Source organism: Colias philodice, chromosome 15, assembly GCF_061535455.1.
Source record: "Colias philodice isolate Cphi_HAF_F1 chromosome 15, ilColPhil1 Martin Lab GWU primary, whole genome shotgun sequence".
Taxonomy (NCBI): domain Eukaryota; kingdom Metazoa; phylum Arthropoda; class Insecta; order Lepidoptera; family Pieridae; genus Colias; species Colias philodice.
In genome coordinates this window covers 1,859,028-1,875,964 of record NC_143100.1, presented here as the reverse complement: position 1 = coordinate 1,875,964, position 16,937 = coordinate 1,859,028, and the positions used below count along the sequence as shown (strand labels likewise).

Genomic DNA, 16,937 nt, shown 5'->3' with positions numbered 1-16,937 from the left:
TATATTATTTGACGGAAGAAGGGCCCGAAGGCTATTTTTAAAAAGAGTGACGTCAGCAATTCTGACGTCACTATCATCAGAGCAGGCGCTCATACTCGAAGTAGAACGCCCGTGGGTATTTTTACTGCCTTTTTAATCTACGTGGAAATTATAGAGAGAGCTCCGAACGCTCCGACGGCCGGCGAGTGAATGTGCTCTGTGCCGTCGGTCGCTCGTATTTAAAGCAAACAATGACTCACAAGAATTAGTTTGAGTGTTGCCACTCGAATTTTTACAATGAATTTTCATCAGTTTTAACAAACATTAATTATTTCGTTAATTTAATTATTTCATTAGTGGTTGATTAATGAATCAACCACTTATTTAAAAAGATCAAAGTAAACTTTAGCTAGTTATAATTATTTAGTAGTTTGAGGGTAGTCGTTTATCGTCGTTGCGCCGACACGGCCATACTGACAGGCGGTGCGCGCTCTGCACCAGCCTCGTTGTAAATGTCTCGTTGTAAAAGCAGGTCACTAATGCGCTGGACTGACCAAGTGAAATCTGCTATAGGAATTTGTGTATCAGACTGCACCAGACAGTCTAGTAACAGGAAGACATGGCGGGAGATCGTGTGGAAAGCTGTGTCCGCCTCCACTACCAATGTGGATGTCTCAACGTGACCACGACCACTCTGCCAAGAGTGAATCGACAAAGAAGAAGTCTCGAAGGTTCTCGTAGATTTCTCGGAGGGTCTCGTAGTTTCTCGGAGGTTCTCGAAGGTTCTCGTAGATTTTAAGTCTAACACGGCCATACTGACAATCGTACGTCCTCGTACGCCTTTTCTCGTATTACAACACTACGGTAGTTCATCTCGGGATTTCAAAAACACACTGCCTCGGCCACACTGACCTTTCAGAATACTGAACACTCCACATGACAGACACAGTCCGTTCGCGTATAATGTGATCAACACCTACTCATTTGTGATATAGGCAGATTCTCGAAGGTTCTCGTAGATTTCTCGGAGGTTCTCGTAGATTTCTCGGAGGTTCTCGTAGATTTATGCTTATCACAAAGAGAGGTGCAGCTCAGATAACACACACAATTCCTTCGATGAACTACACTCCCGTTACAATAATCCACGTAACAAACTTTTACTTTACACAACGCACGAAAAAACACAAACGCCAGTATGCCGTTACAAAACTACGTAAGCGTTAACATTTAAAAATAGAGAGCTTGAATTCTATCCCACTTCTGATGACGGAAGAAGGGCCCGAAGGCTATTTTTAAAAAGAGTGACGTCAGCAATTCTGACGTCACTATCATCAGAGCAGACGCTCACACTCGGAGTAGAACGCCCGTGGGTATTTTACTGCCTTTTTAATCTACGTGGAAATTATAGAGAGAGCTCCGAACGCTCCGACGGCCGGCGAGTGAATGTGCTCTGTGCCGTCGGTCGCTCGTATTTAAAGCAAACAATGACTCACAAGAATTAGTTTGAGTGTTGCCACTCGAATTTTTACAATGAATTTTCATCAGTTTTAACAAACATTAATTATTTCGTTAATTTAATTATTTCATTAATGGTTGATTAATGAATCAACCACTTATTTAAAAAGATCAAAGTAAACTTTAGCTAGTTATAATTATTTAGTAGTTTGAGGGTAGTCGTTTATCGTCGTTGCGCCGACATATATTTTAAGTACGAAATAAAAATATATCAAAACCATGGACGTATAAAAAAAGACGGACGGTATATCGCCTAAACATTGAGTGAAGCCTAGTAATGGCGGCGAAACATCCATGTGTGTGTGCCATGTTGCCATGGCAACAGCTGTCCTGTTGACAATGGCGGCTGTATTTTTTTCAATAAATTTTGCCGTAATAATTTTGTCATTAAAACATAAAAGAAATAACTTGCTTCCCTGTGGAATGTAATCCCTTGTGTTTTGTTATTTAAAATTGTACTGTTGCGACACCATTTAACCACGCAAGACGGCATTTTAAATATTTTTTGTGAAACAGTGACGCAGTTAATCAGTCGGTAGTTCACGACGTAATGGCGGCCGACTAGCTTACTATGGTGAGAGTGTGTGCGTGTTTATTGTCTTCACACGATCGCTAGCTTACTATGGTGGCTTCACGTTGTTTGTTCGTAATACGGCGTCCGTCTTTTTTTATACGTCCATGATCAAAACAAAATGGTTGCTAGGCAACTATCTTACGTCAATAAACATAAATTCCTGTTATACAATTAAAACAAAGTTTGGTCGCATTTGGGATAAACATTCCATCTTAAACAACAGACTTGTAATACGGTTTAAACAATGAAATACCATTTATTTAATAATTAACTTACCTAACCTAAGTATTATTAATAGCGTTATATACCAATTAGGAATTTGAATAATTAGATGAATATTATGTAGATAGGTAACCGATTTATTTTTAGCATATTATTGAACTCTTTTATTATAAGAGCACAGACATTTCTTTTTTGTCCAATTAATTGTATAGATATTATATTGTGTATAGATATCGCCTAATTTATTATTAGTTTCTGTGAATGTTGTGTTCATTTGTAATTGTTGTGCATAATAATTTATAAATCCTATTGTAACTGTTTAACGTGAAAGATACGTATGTAACAACTGTTGATGAACCTTTTTTTAAAAAATAAATACTTAAGTATTAAGTATGTATTAGAGTCAATATCACTAATAAACGGAAACGAAAACAAACCAAAAATCATTTAAATCCAATCAGCCCTACTCGATTTCTCATATAAAATATAGATTTTCGTTCGGTAGTAAAAAAAAATAAGATTCACATAATAATATTATAGCTTTATCGTTAAACAATAATCTATACTAATATTATAAAGCTGAAGAGTTTGTTTGTTTGTTTGAACGCGCTAATCTCGGGAACTAATGGCCCGATTTGAAAAATTCTTTCGGTGTTAGATAGCCCATTTATCGAGGAAGGTTATAGGATATATATCACCACGCTAAGACCAACAGGGGTGGAGCCACGGGGGTGAAACCGCGCGGAGCAGCTAGTTATATATACAGCTAGAACTTACCTTTCAAATCAACAATTTTATCAATAGCCTTAGATCCAACATTCCACAGCTCTCTAGCAATCAAACTCATAACAGTTTTGTTAGAATATATAAAATCCATAGCCTTTCCTACCAACGCATCGGACGTACTGAAATCCTCCTGTCCAACCTTTATATACTGCTGTTTTAGATTCTCTAATGTTTTAAACGTTGTTATACTGTGGCTCTCCAAGAGTATGAAAATCGTGAATAGCAGTATACGATGCATTGTCGGTACTAAACTTGTTGTGTTATCCTTTTCGTGTCTTGTACATTGTAAAGATGTGTTCACACTGGTTGTTTTTTTTCAAGTAATGGAAAATTTAATAGCCCGTTTTTTAATGGTCATTGCTGTTTTATATCTAACTAGCGGTCCGCCCCGGCTTCGTCCGTGGTTACGTTTACGTTTTCATTAGAATCATTCTCGTACTTTAAGGAATATTATATAAAAAGAATAAACGAAATCGGTTTAGCCGTTCTCGAGTTTTACGCTTACCAACACATTTAATTAATTTTTATTATTTAGATAAATATTAATCTACAATTAAGCTTTAATTATTTCGACTTCAATTATTATATTAATATTCATAATATTGTTAATACCAAGACGTAAAATATGAAAATAGATAACGTACTTTGGAAGCAATATTAAAGTAAAAACCTCCGTTATGCGTAGAAAATGTTCTATGAAATTGCATTAAATGTAATTTTCCCTCATGTGCTTATATTGTTCATAATAAAATAAAATAATGTAGCTGAATATTTATTCATTGTTACAAATACATAAATTCTTTAAAGCTAGTGTGCACAAGACTCAACAAAACACTTCTACGAATATTAACAAAGAACTTTAATACTTTGCTTTTTCCTTTATTCACTGTTTTCAAGCTAATAATTATTATAAATGTCATAAATATTACAATAGTTGTTTAAAAAATATACGAGTATTTACAAATATGTAGGTAATTACTTAACAAAACTAAAAAAATAAATGATTTTGTTTATAATATTAGCCATAACCTTAAGAAATAAATTTGTTCTCTATTGAGCTTAAATTTTCTTTCTTCTTTAATAGTTGTACAAATATGAAACCTTAGAACTACTTACAGATAGAACAGAGTAGAACTATTTTGGCGGCCTTATCACTTAATAGTGATCTTTTCCAGGCAACCACGGTAAAAGGTAAACAAGCAAAAAGATCACTATTGTTTCTTTAGTTCTTTTTACACAAATTCTAAACCAAAATGTTTCACATTGAATGCGTTTATACACCCTTTTTAATCTCCCATCTTAGATACATTTTTATGTAAAAACGTTCTTCGCGTAATCAAAGATAAAATCTTTTAGCGAACTCCAAGCTTCTATGTCATGTAAGAGGCTCGTGGTATAAACATCATCTAGGTCATAAATAAAAATAGAATTTTATACAAACACTAGCTGTGCCCCGCGGTTTTACTCGCATTGTAGAGCTGGTCTTATAGCGTAATAATACTACTAGCTTTTCGCCCACAGCATTTCCCGCGTAGTCTAAGGAAAACCAGCATCGATCCCGTTACCGTGGGATTTTCGGGATATAAATGTGTTAATCCAAATTATCCTCTATGTGTGTGCCAAATTTCATCAAAATAGGTTCATCAGTTTTTGTGTGAAGGAATAACAAACAAACTTTCGCATTATTTTATTATATTAATTTTATTAGCCTTAGCTTCCTCAATAAATGGACTATTTAACAGTGAAATGATTTTTCAAATCGGTCCCGTAGTTCCTGACGTTAGCACGTTCAGGGAAGCAAACAAACAAACTCTCTTTATAATATTAGTATAGATTTATGGTTCACAATTGCTGTATTTACGAGCTGTTATTTAGCAAATAGAGAGTATATTGTTGCAATAAATTGTATTATGATACACTGTTGTGTATTAGAATTGAGCTATATTTTTCAATTTGCAATTTACACGTGTTCAATTGATTGCTTTTGTAAATTATTATTTCTGTATGTGGAATTTCATTTTGTTAACTGAAATATTTATATTTTGTTTGCGTTATTGTGTTTAAATTTAATACTACAAATCAATTAACATACATTTTATTGGAAAATCGAAAACTACTCGAACGTTTTCAATGTCTATATAATTTTTTGAAGAGAGTCCATCCTATCCTATCCTACTAATATTATAAATGCGAAAGTTTGTGAGATGGATGTACTATGTGTATGTATGTATGTTTGTTACTCTTTCACGAGAATACTACTGAACTGATTACAATTAAATTTAGCACACATATAGAGGGTAACTTGTATCAATAAATAGGATAGGTTTTATGCCGGAAATCCTACGAGAAGTTTTTCTTTGAAAATGCGGGCGAAACCGCGGGCGGAAAGCTAGTTATTTCAATTTGATAATAATTTGTGCTTTACAGTTACAAATACCAATTTATTTATTTATCCATACTAATATTATAAATGCGAAAGTGACCCTGTCTGTCTGTCTGTTACTCAATCACGCCTTAACTACTGAACCAATTTGCATGAAATATTTTGGTATAGAGATATTTTGATACCCGAGAAAGGACATAGGATAGGTTTTATCCCGGTAATCCCACGGGAACGGGAACTATGCGGGTTTTTCTTTGACTGCGCGGGCGATGCCGCGGGTGAAAAGATAGTTATTAATAAATTAATGGTTGAACATTAATTTTCTTCGAAATAAGCAGATATAACTAATTTAAAGCAAACTATGTTTAGAAAATTGTTTTGTATATTCCTATCTACAAATAACATGAGATAAATGCTGACTAGAAGTTACTTCGTATAGCTAAAGTTTGCCAAAATAATATTTTAGTAAGGTAGTCAAACAAACAGATATAATATTAGTATTATAATAATAGGTTTATTACTTTAATATTACAAATCATATATCCAAGTTCTTGTATTTCTAAAATATTAACTAGCTTTGCCTCGCGGTTTTTCCCGCATTGCTCCGCTCCTATTCCTCGTCTTAGTGTGATGATAATATAGCCATAATTTATCGCCTTCCTGGATAAATGGGTTTTCTAACACCGAAATACTTTTTCAAATCGGATCAGTAGTTCGTGAGATTAGCGCGTTCAAAGAAAGAAACAAACAAACTCTTCAGCTTTATAATATTACTAGTGGTCCGCCCCGGCTTCGCCCGTGGTACATATTTCGCAATAAAAGGTAGCCTATGTCCTTTCTCGGGTATCAAAATATCTCCATACCAAATTTCATGCAAATTGGTTCAGTAGTTTAGGCGTGATTGAGTAACAGACAGACAGACAGAGTTACTTTCGCATTTATAATATTAGTATGGATTAAGTAAAAGTATTGATTTACACAAGAAGTTTTTACAATACCTAAAACTTTTCATCACTTAGACGAACTTACAAAATATTTCAATCAATGTCAACTGTAATGAAACTAATATAACATATCAACAAAGGTAACATTTCATCGAAAAATCTGTTACATTATTTCCTAATGTAACTAGAATGAAATTTTCCTGATCTCGGTTCGAATCTGGTCTCTCTAGGGGCATGATAGCGCGTTATATGAAAATCCTCAGAAATTCCCATATTATCGTAACAATTTTCTTCTGAAATTCCATGAGAAATTGATTCTTTCGTCACTTGTAATGGTGGTATTAATACAGTTCGTTGGAAGTGATTTTTACACATAGAATCGTGTATTGTAGATTGTAGTAACTAGTAAGTTTTTAAGTAATGTGATGGATATTAGATTAATTTCTTATGGACTCTATAGACTCTACTATTAAGATATAATTGACTATAATCGAAAAACGTGATAGCGCAATGTCTATGTTAAACAGATCAACTTAAATATAGTTCTAGAAAACTCAAACTTTTACTTAGAACAAGTCTTTCCTCTTTCTCTACATCCGGAATATTCTCGACTTGACTCAAAATTTCGAAAATCTAAAATTTCCGCAGTTAGTAATTATTTATGTATGAAAAACAGCAAATTCTAAAAAACGCAGTACCTACTTTTACAGACAACTATACATATAATTCTTCGAATGTAAATTTTGTTCAACCTAAATGCCTGAACAGCGCACTTAAAATATTATATTGCATAAGCCAAAAGTACCACGATGCAGTCAAAAAATTCAAGTATAGTCACGGAGATATTGCATTGTGTTCAAGTTGTAAGCATCACAATTCTTTTATTCGGTACGAGCGTACAGTAAAGGCTTCAATTTCAAACGTCATTTCACTGTTAGGCTGTTTATACATGGACGACTATTGGACGAATTTTGAGTAAGACACGTAAAATACAATATAATGTAGACACCTTTGAAATTATATATCAATTACCCACAGTTATTAACGACATCAAAAGCAATTTGATGATTTATTTGTAGTACCTAGGTACATAATAATAATATGGTAAGTACCTCATTTCGTACACAAAGAACACAGATACACAGATGAACTACAAAATATCAATTTTGATGTCGATCAAAAATGGTTTGCTACAATAGGCAATCTACTATATAAAAATAAGTCGGGTTTTCCTTCCTGACGCTATAACTCCAGAAAGCACGAACCGATTTCCACGGTTTGCATTCGTTGGAAAGGTCTTGGGCTCCGTTAGGTTTATACTTTATAGCAAAGAAAAGGTATCTCTGGTGGCGAAACGGAGTTCACCCGGTTTGCTAGTACAGTATAATATTTTACACAGATCGAAATTACTTAGATATTTTGTATACCGTTAAGTCTACGGTTAGTTGAAATTGTTAAAATAAATAATTAATATAAAACAGAGGTTGCGCCGCAGGAAAGACTTTGGGAGCGGACATATACACAAACATATACAACAAAATATATGATGTTTCTTTTTCAAACATAAGCATTAACTTTAAAACGGTTCAGATACTTTTGAGAATAGTCGTCCCATTATTCAGAACCTAAGTTGTAAAATTTTCTCGCGATTTCAACTTTAGTTATCTGTCTCGAAACTGCTACGATTCGAAAGAATTTAACGTTTTCCAGCTAAGAAATGTTTTGTTATACTTTTGAGATTAAATTTTATTTCATACACATCTAATATTTTTCTGTTAAATTGTTTATATTGAGACATGAAAAAAGTCATTCCAAGAATATAATGATAAAAAAGGCTTTTATTAATTTATTTGATACAGCGTTTAATCAAAAATAAATGGCTGTGAAATTCTAAGAAAATAGTTAAGTTGTACTTTTTAGTATTAGAATTTCTAAATATTTTATTTGCCAAAATATAAGATATTTTTGTAGTTATTCTAAATAATTGAATACTTAATTTAACTTTTGATTTTACTATTTTAACTTGACATAAATAGACTAATTCAACATATTTATTCACTAAAACTATTTTAATAAATGTAACCTACGATAGCGCGAGACACAAATTTATGAGAATAAATCCCCTAATTAATTTTCTGAAATAAACTTTAACCCAATTTACTCAGGGCATAAACTATCTGAGAATATTTTATTCCCGCTCTTTGTGAGATAAACCAGAAAAAAATGAAAAAAAATGGCTTATCTTGTACTGCAATGTTAAGTTCATAATATTCATGTAATAAAATGTGATACTTATTTTAATGTACCAGCTCAATATAGTTAACACAAACTGTTTAAGAAACACATTATAAAGGCTTTTTTTGTAATATATTAAAAACAGTCAGTCTTTGCATAAGCAGTATTTACAAAACTTACATCCATAACGTTATCATAAAACAAATAGACTTATCTTGAAAGAAACGACAACATAATTAAACTACGAAAACAGTACTTGAAAGTCGAAAGAACTTTTTCAACTCTATCCCCCGTAATTTATACAGTTATTATCGCTAAAACAAAACCTTTTGCTTCAATGTAAACCCTTTCTCTGTCTGGTGCGATGAGATAAGACCTGTTTATAAACACACTAGCCGGTGGTTCCCCACAACACTTTTGTTTCGAGCCAGGGCTGGATTTTTGGTTTTAGGGCTATGATGTATGTACTTTTTGGCATGGTTTTTAGACGTAGAGAAGGTACAAAACACCTTTCGTGCAGTATTTTCTATTTTGCATGTAATACACGCAGAATTGGTATTGATTAATTATTACATATAAGATAAAATTCCAAATATTATATTAGACAGATGATGATGCTATTGCGTTTATAATATTGACAACGACACTGTAGATTTCCTTTCAGATAGTGAGAAACATTTTAACTTCATTTTAAAATAGGACTGTTTTCTATAAATTTCTTCCTAAATTTGATTTACCCGGGCAAATAATTAAAACTTTGAACTCATTATGAATGTCACGCTCAGAATAAATTCCTGCTAATACGGCTTCTCTTAACAAAAATGGACCTTTAATAAGGGCCCCAAAATATGAGCTGTAAACAAAACATCGACCTGTTTACTTTATTTTTATCTGAGACGGCCAGATGAAGATTTGTGGATTTTTAAAATTAGCTTTAGCAAAACCTTGTTTAGATTATTCTTCAATTTCCCTTTTGAGGAACGAAGATAATGTACAAAGCTTAAGCTCCTCTTTGGGATCGGTTTTATAAATAAACGAAGTTTATTTTAGCGGAGTCTTAGTTAGACTTACGTCGGTTCTTATAACCATTTTTATTCTTGATTTAATATTAGCTCGAGCGGGTATTGTATTAATTAGACGAAGAATAAGTTTAGATTTCCATGGAATATTTTTATTTACTGTTAATTAAGTAAATAAGTTTAGTGTTTTAGTTTCAGCGTGGGCTTATCTGTATAGGTTACCTAGTGATTTTTATTATATTTTCACAGTTTGACAAAATTTACTGCCCTACTTATAAAATTTTTGTGGGTATTAATTGGTGCTGAAATTTGCTGCATCTTCACTACATAGTATAAAACAAAGTCGCTTTCTCTGTCCCTATGTCCCTTTGTATGCTTAAATCTTTTAAACTATGCAACGGATTTTGATGCGGTTTTTTTTAATAGATGAGAGAGTTTTAGTATATAATTTATTAGGTTTTAGACAAAGCGGGCGAAGCCGGGGGCGGTAAGCTAGTTACTAATATTATACAAATTAGATCATTAATAATATGTATCGTATGCCATGACTCGAAGGACCAAAGGTCATATTTTGAAAGAAACAAAGAAAGAATTTATTTTTTTATTTTTTATTTTCATATCTATTTTTATCTTCTAACCCACAATATACTCTTTACATGCAAATGTCACAATTCAGGCCTTGTCTCTTTGTTTATTACAAAGCTCTGCTCATTTGCCCTCTTCCACTATAAAAGGGGACATTAAGAAAAAACATTAAAGAATCGAACAAGGTCATGACATTATCTCCCCGGGGGCTCCGTGTTATCGATTCCAATAAATGCCTCTCTTTTATTTTAGGGAAAAAAGAAATTACATCGAACAGCGAATTTCTCATTAAAATTCCATTACTGCGACTCGAATATGGTAAAGGATATTTAGGCTAAATTGTTTTTTATTTTCTATAGCGGATTATAATGTGATTGAGATATTTTTTGCGGTTAGATAAAAGGATTTGAATTCAGGATGTGGTTTTGTTTTTTATTTATTGCTGGAAAAATAAGCTAACATTTTAATGGTACATATTTTATAGTTAAAACATCTATAGCATACTTTTTTCTTATGAAATTGATGGTACAAAATATTTGACATGCTATCGATAGACCGATCTTTGATATAGAAAAGGTTCGATAGATTTCTGATAGCTTAATAACTTCTAGAATTTACTCTTTCGGAAAGGGATCTTTTTATATTCCTGGAACATAATACAGCCTTTGTCAAATAGGCACATCTGTTTCATAGTGAATTAATATCGTAAGCCGGAGGGCATTGTCCGGACAATAAAGGGAATTATATTTATAAGTTATCTAGCTATTCCGCGCGGTTTCATCCGCATTGCTCCGCTCGTGTTGGTTTACCTAAGCGTGATGAATATAGGCCTGTAGCCTTCCTCGATAAATGGGCTATCTAACACTGAAAGAATTTTTCAAATCGGACCAGTAGTTCCTGAGATTAGCGCGTTCAAACAAACAAACAAACTCTTCAGCTTTATAATATTAATATAATATATAGTATATATATATATATATATATATATATATATATATATATATATATATATATATATATATATATATATATATATATATATATATATATATATATATAGTATATATAGATTTCAAAATCATACTGAACATTTCTTCATTTGACTTAACTGTGTGAACATAGTTGCCAGTATTAAAACTGAATTAAACGTTTCTAAATAATATTTTAGAATTATTTAAAACAATAATTTGGTGACAATAAGTAGTGATGGAAACACTTATTGTTATTTGAAACGATTGGTAATTTAAAATAGCAATACAAAATATGGCCAGCTAGCTATTTGCCTACATAATATATTTTTAATATTTTTTATTAGTACTTACCTACTGATGTGATTGAAATATAAACTGGGTCGGGTTAATATTTGCAAAAATGTGTTTGAAGAGCAATTACCAAATTTAATTCTTTATTCGAAACCTTTGTTTTAATTTCAGTCAAATATGAAGGCCTAAGTCAACATATTACATGCATTAAAAATACAGCCGACAGTTAATGTTAATTCGAATATCTCCATTTCAATCAAGTCGGTCAAGAAAATCTGAGCTAACTTAACTCTTTAGAATGCAAAATCATATAAACTTTATAATTTGTAAAAATATATCCAAACAAGTTACTACTAGATTAATAAAGAATACGTGGCAAAAAATTATCTCTTGCCTCTTATTTAAATTAAAACGTTAGTTCAATGTAGATATTGTTTTTGATATACTTAAATATTGTTTTAATAGTTAAAACAATATCTACATGAAAAGTAAATTAATTGATACAGAAAATACTTCATCATTTTTTTGTCAAAATCATAATTTAATTCAAGTTTTAATTATATAACTTTAATTTGCAAAATATAATTCAAAAATAATCATAGCATTGGTATTCCAAACGAGAACCACACAAACATCTGATATATTCAGGTGCTAGTTATCTGTAGCTTTGATTGACCTTTATGTAAATGTTATTCAGCTTTTAATTGAATAGTTTACCCGTCGACCTCGCCTTGGCTTATTTAAAACAGTCTTCTATTTTGATATTGTTGGCCAAAATAAGATATTGTGATTTAGGGCCGATTTTTCAATGCTTGGATAAAAGTTATCCGTCCAATAAAGTATTACACGATAATATTAAAATGTCACGTAAACTGTCAAATACGGGCAATTAGAATACGTTAAAATGGTAGTTTTATAAATTATTCGACGAATAAGTTTTAACCAAGGATTGAAAAATCAGCTCTTAAACGAATGAACGTGTAGAGTTTAGTATAGTTAGATATACAGACTTTGTGTTTATTAAAAGAATTTTTTTTTAGAAATATTTTTTTGAAGAATCTGTAATTATCTCGTAAAACATTAAATTTCAATTTTTCCAGACACTGCACGCAACGTATTTGTGTACATTTTAATTCGGAATGTTTCTTATCAAAATTTACTCTTTAATATATTTTCATGTTGTCGTTCAATCGATATGGATTACCCCAGTCTTACATATGTATAAAAATTTATTATAGAGCTGGTCTGTTTTTTTTATTGAAGAATGAAGACTATGTAATAAACTCTGTTTAAATACTGCTTCTCTCAGTAATCTACATCATCTTATAGTGAGGTAGGAAAGAACGTACTAATACATCTGCCGAGGCATAAAATGTAAATCCAACGTCGAGCGCTTACGCAAATCGAACTGAAAACATATTCAAATCTAAAGCTTTATTCACAGGATCCTTCATAAAAACACCAACATTTACAATCCAGATCCTTGGTGAAGGTAGCACCCAATTAGTTATATTGATCCAAAAATCTCCGAGACTAGTTGGGCCTTTACATTTTAATGAAACCGTTCTTAAGTTGCATGAATACCACGAACTTTCAGTTGGAATCCGAATAAATATTTATAGTACAACGTGCAGCGCTAGTTGCGTCCAGTCCACTATTTTGCATATAGCAATCTAGCCTCTTTGGCTAGTCTTTAGAGGTGGATATCGCTTGCATAAGTTAATGCTCCGCTCGATTGGCACAATAATGTAAGTACAGGTGGAAATTTATTTGTTTTCCTTCGCATAGTTTGTTTATTTACCGTCGAGTCAACTTCGGTCTGATGACATTGATTTATTAGCGAGCTTTCATCGCGGGAATGGGAAACATTTGAACATTTTCTTCAAGATTATTAAAAGGCTGAATTAATTCTGTAATTTATTATTCCACTTTGTAATGTATGGCGCCTGACTTTCGACAGTTACAATTTCTAATTGGTTTTTGGAATTAACGACGCATATTTTGAACAAAAACTCGAATGTTACTTTACTAATAATATTCTACGATACTTAAATAGAAGGATTTTATTACTTTGAAAACAAAAGATAATTGAAAATGTTCTTAAAATAGATGGTAACTTCATCTGGTTACGACATTGTTAATTACTTTGTCACATTTTATGTTTCAATCGATACAATCATCATAAATACGGTAAGTACCAGACAATCTCGCCAAAACGAGAGAAACGAAACCGAAATAAACGCAATCATTACATCCCAAAAGTCGCGTCTAAGCTAAGAAATTAATAGGCCAAAATGGCTGAACATTTATCCATTTGATTTAGGCATAATAGCCAGAGCAGGTTTCGTAATAAATAATTTGAGGAATCACGCGCTGATTTATGGAAACCATAACGCAAGCTTGCTGTATTTATAGGCACTCATATTACACTGTTATTTTACATAACAATGTATGGGATTGTACGATACCTATTAGCTGTAGTGATTCTAAATGATTGTCATTTGTTGACGATGATTTTGGTCTGTAAATTTTTGACAGTATAGTAGTTATATCGGTATAGTTGTTATCGGCCAAAGATTGTAATAGAACAATTGTTTTTTTTAAGTTTTACCTACATTTTGAAGTCAAATAGTGCATAGCAATAAATCAATCACTCTACGATCTTCTACAACTACAGTAAATTAAATATATGAAATAGGTCTACAGTTTCAATATCAATATTAAATTTATACCACACGCAGCCTTCACCTAAACACATAATATAATGTAAAATTTAACGGAAATTGTATCCCATTAAACAAAGCCATTGTCAACGGAACGAGTCCCATCCCTGACCAACTCCGTTTTTCCGTTTAATTAAAAGCCGAATGGGGTTGTCAAATTCCGTTACATGAAGCAATTCGTATCCGCGAATTGACACGCCCAGTTTATTAAACACCCTTCGCTATGTAGAAGTAATTAATAAGGTGCAGCTAGATAGCAAGCGAGAGCAAAGCTAAGATATTATTTGCTAAGTCAATGAGTATAGTAGAGAAATTATTAAGTCAATATAAATATGTGAAAGAACACATTTGAAAGGAGACGTAGAAGATGCGATATTACCTATCAAAAACTGTTTTGAAATCTAACATTTTTAACGATTTTCGCTGTGAAATTATTCACAGCTTTTATTATAATTTAACCAGTTCCTTAGCCGAAAACAAATCTTTCAAGGAATTATATCAAAATAATCTAGTAGTATATAAAAGAAAAATAGATATCCCAGTAAATTGTTTTAGGTGCGCAAAACATAGAGTAAATATTTATTGATTAGATTTTACTGTTTTGCAGATTGTTGATTTACTCTATTTTATGTAATTATTGCCACAATTATTTCAAAAGTAACATTATATTATTTTGTTCGCTTTCTATCTTACCTCAGTTCAACATCTCCATATAGTTTATAGAACCAATTCATTCACGGATTCGCGAAATTTAATTAATGCCCCTGTTTGATAATAATTGAACATTGTCGTTTAACTTCCTCATAATATTATGACGTAATATTTTACCCTTTTCCTTGTTATTCAAGGGCGTTTTTGAGCTATTGATTATTGTAAACTTTCAAGGGTTTCGAGATTTTATAAAACTGTTATTTCAACATATTAACATAAAAAAATCGAAATTGAATACATTAATGGAAATTAAACGTATGGAATTCAAATTTTGTTTAATTTGTAAGAATTTTTTTATATCGGTCCAGTAGTTCCTGATATTAGTGCATTAAAATAGACGAATGAATTCTACAGCTTTATATCATAATAGATTTTATATTTTATTAGTATAGATATAGATAGGAATTAAATTTCAGACTAGTTACTTACACAAGGACATGTAAAATTATAAGCGTAGGTCTCTAGTCTCTCAACCACTCCTAATTGCCTAATGCCTTAAGACGAAGTGGTACCCGAGAGAATTAATAATAATAGACCAATTATTTGAGACATTTTCATACAAATTATTCAATACTAGCCGCTTGCCCTGGCTTCACCCGGCATAGGATAAACTATTTTGCTCGGTAAAGATGTAACTTTCCAATGGTAAATTAATTTTAATAATACATCGTGTACCTAGTTTTTCAAGTTAAATAATAACAAACAAACAATATAATTGTTCCCTTATAATTTCATTATAGACTAACTCAAAGGCAGCCGCATCATCAGATTAATTAAATCATATCCTGTTTTATTTATTTGTTACCTGGCCACACTGTAACATCTAAACTTGCATTTTTATTTTCATATAGGTGAACTTTTGGAGCAAAACATAGGTTAGGTTATATCGCAAGATTGAACGTAACAGGGATTTAAAATGGGGGTTCAAAATTAGTATGGGGAGAGGTCACGCGATAAAATAAATTGCTTGCGAGTGACGCCGCGGGCGGTAGTTGTATAGCAAATAATATAGACAGATTTTGTGAGTATGTATTTTTTTATAAAACTGGACAAACAATACAAAAAAATGAATTTTCTGGTTACATCTACAATCCACTTGGCCAGCTTTGGTTATGGCGTAAGTCCTGTAACGAAATGAAATAAAGACTCTTTATTATATTTTAATGTATAGTGACTAAATTAACGCACTAAATATTATCACTGTATTGGCCTCAAACTATGTTAGCAAAACTTAAAAGTATACTGCAAGTTTCTCATTCCATTTTCAGCTAATCTTTTAAAAACGTACATGTTTTAGTCTGATCTAAATCAGGTCTAAAAAATTTTAATAGTAATTTAATTCGTTTCTCCGTGTTAGTTTCAAAGACATATTTTATAAACCTTATCATTTTAGAATTACAGATACATAATGTGTTAGCATTTTTATTTTTATTTTTCAGCCAAGGCTGTCCCACTGCTGGTCAAAGGCATCTCTTCCCTTAGCATTTTGCTATTAAAAGTACATAGAAGGAAAATATTGGTATAACGGAATTTATTATTTTCTTTATATGTATCTAGCAAGCTAGCTAACGTTATCACGCCGCCTAGCTCGTGTAGATTAAAAATTAAAGTAAACTTATAATGAAATCGGCTAATATTCATTATATAAGTAAGAAGACGCCAACAACTGATTTACTTGCATGACTAAAACAACATACCAATTGACCCTATAAAAATATAATTTGTTATTAAAATATGTATTATGAACATTATCAAAGTATCATTTTAAACATGAAACAATTCAAAACGAGAAAATGACGTAAACAAGGATGGAATTAATGTTCGCTAAAAATATGGATACCAAGAATTTCCATTACAAAGTTAAATTCAAATCGAACAGAAATACACTGCCTGCAACGTTTATATTGAAAAGTTTTACATACTTAATTGAAATTTCGTTTGGGAGATGAGGATAATTCATTTCACATCCCTTTATATTAAGGACCGCCTCCTTGGTACA

At 31.8% G+C, this 16,937-nt stretch overlaps 1 protein-coding gene and 1 long non-coding RNA gene across 2 annotated transcripts in view; one reads left to right on the top strand and one right to left on the bottom strand.

Moving 5' to 3' along the window:
• LOC149482043 (uncharacterized) overlaps positions 1–2,654 on the top strand; it is an 86,230-nt gene extending 83,576 nt beyond the window's left edge. Inside the window, exon 2 of the long non-coding RNA XR_016316652.1 lies at positions 2,543–2,654. This is a non-coding gene — a long non-coding RNA (uncharacterized LOC149482043). The remainder of the gene's footprint in view (positions 1–2,542) is intronic.
• The window catches only part of LOC149482042 (uncharacterized), a 319,962-nt gene that overhangs the window by 170,755 nt on the left and 132,270 nt on the right, over positions 1–16,937 (bottom strand). The window lies entirely within an intron of this gene.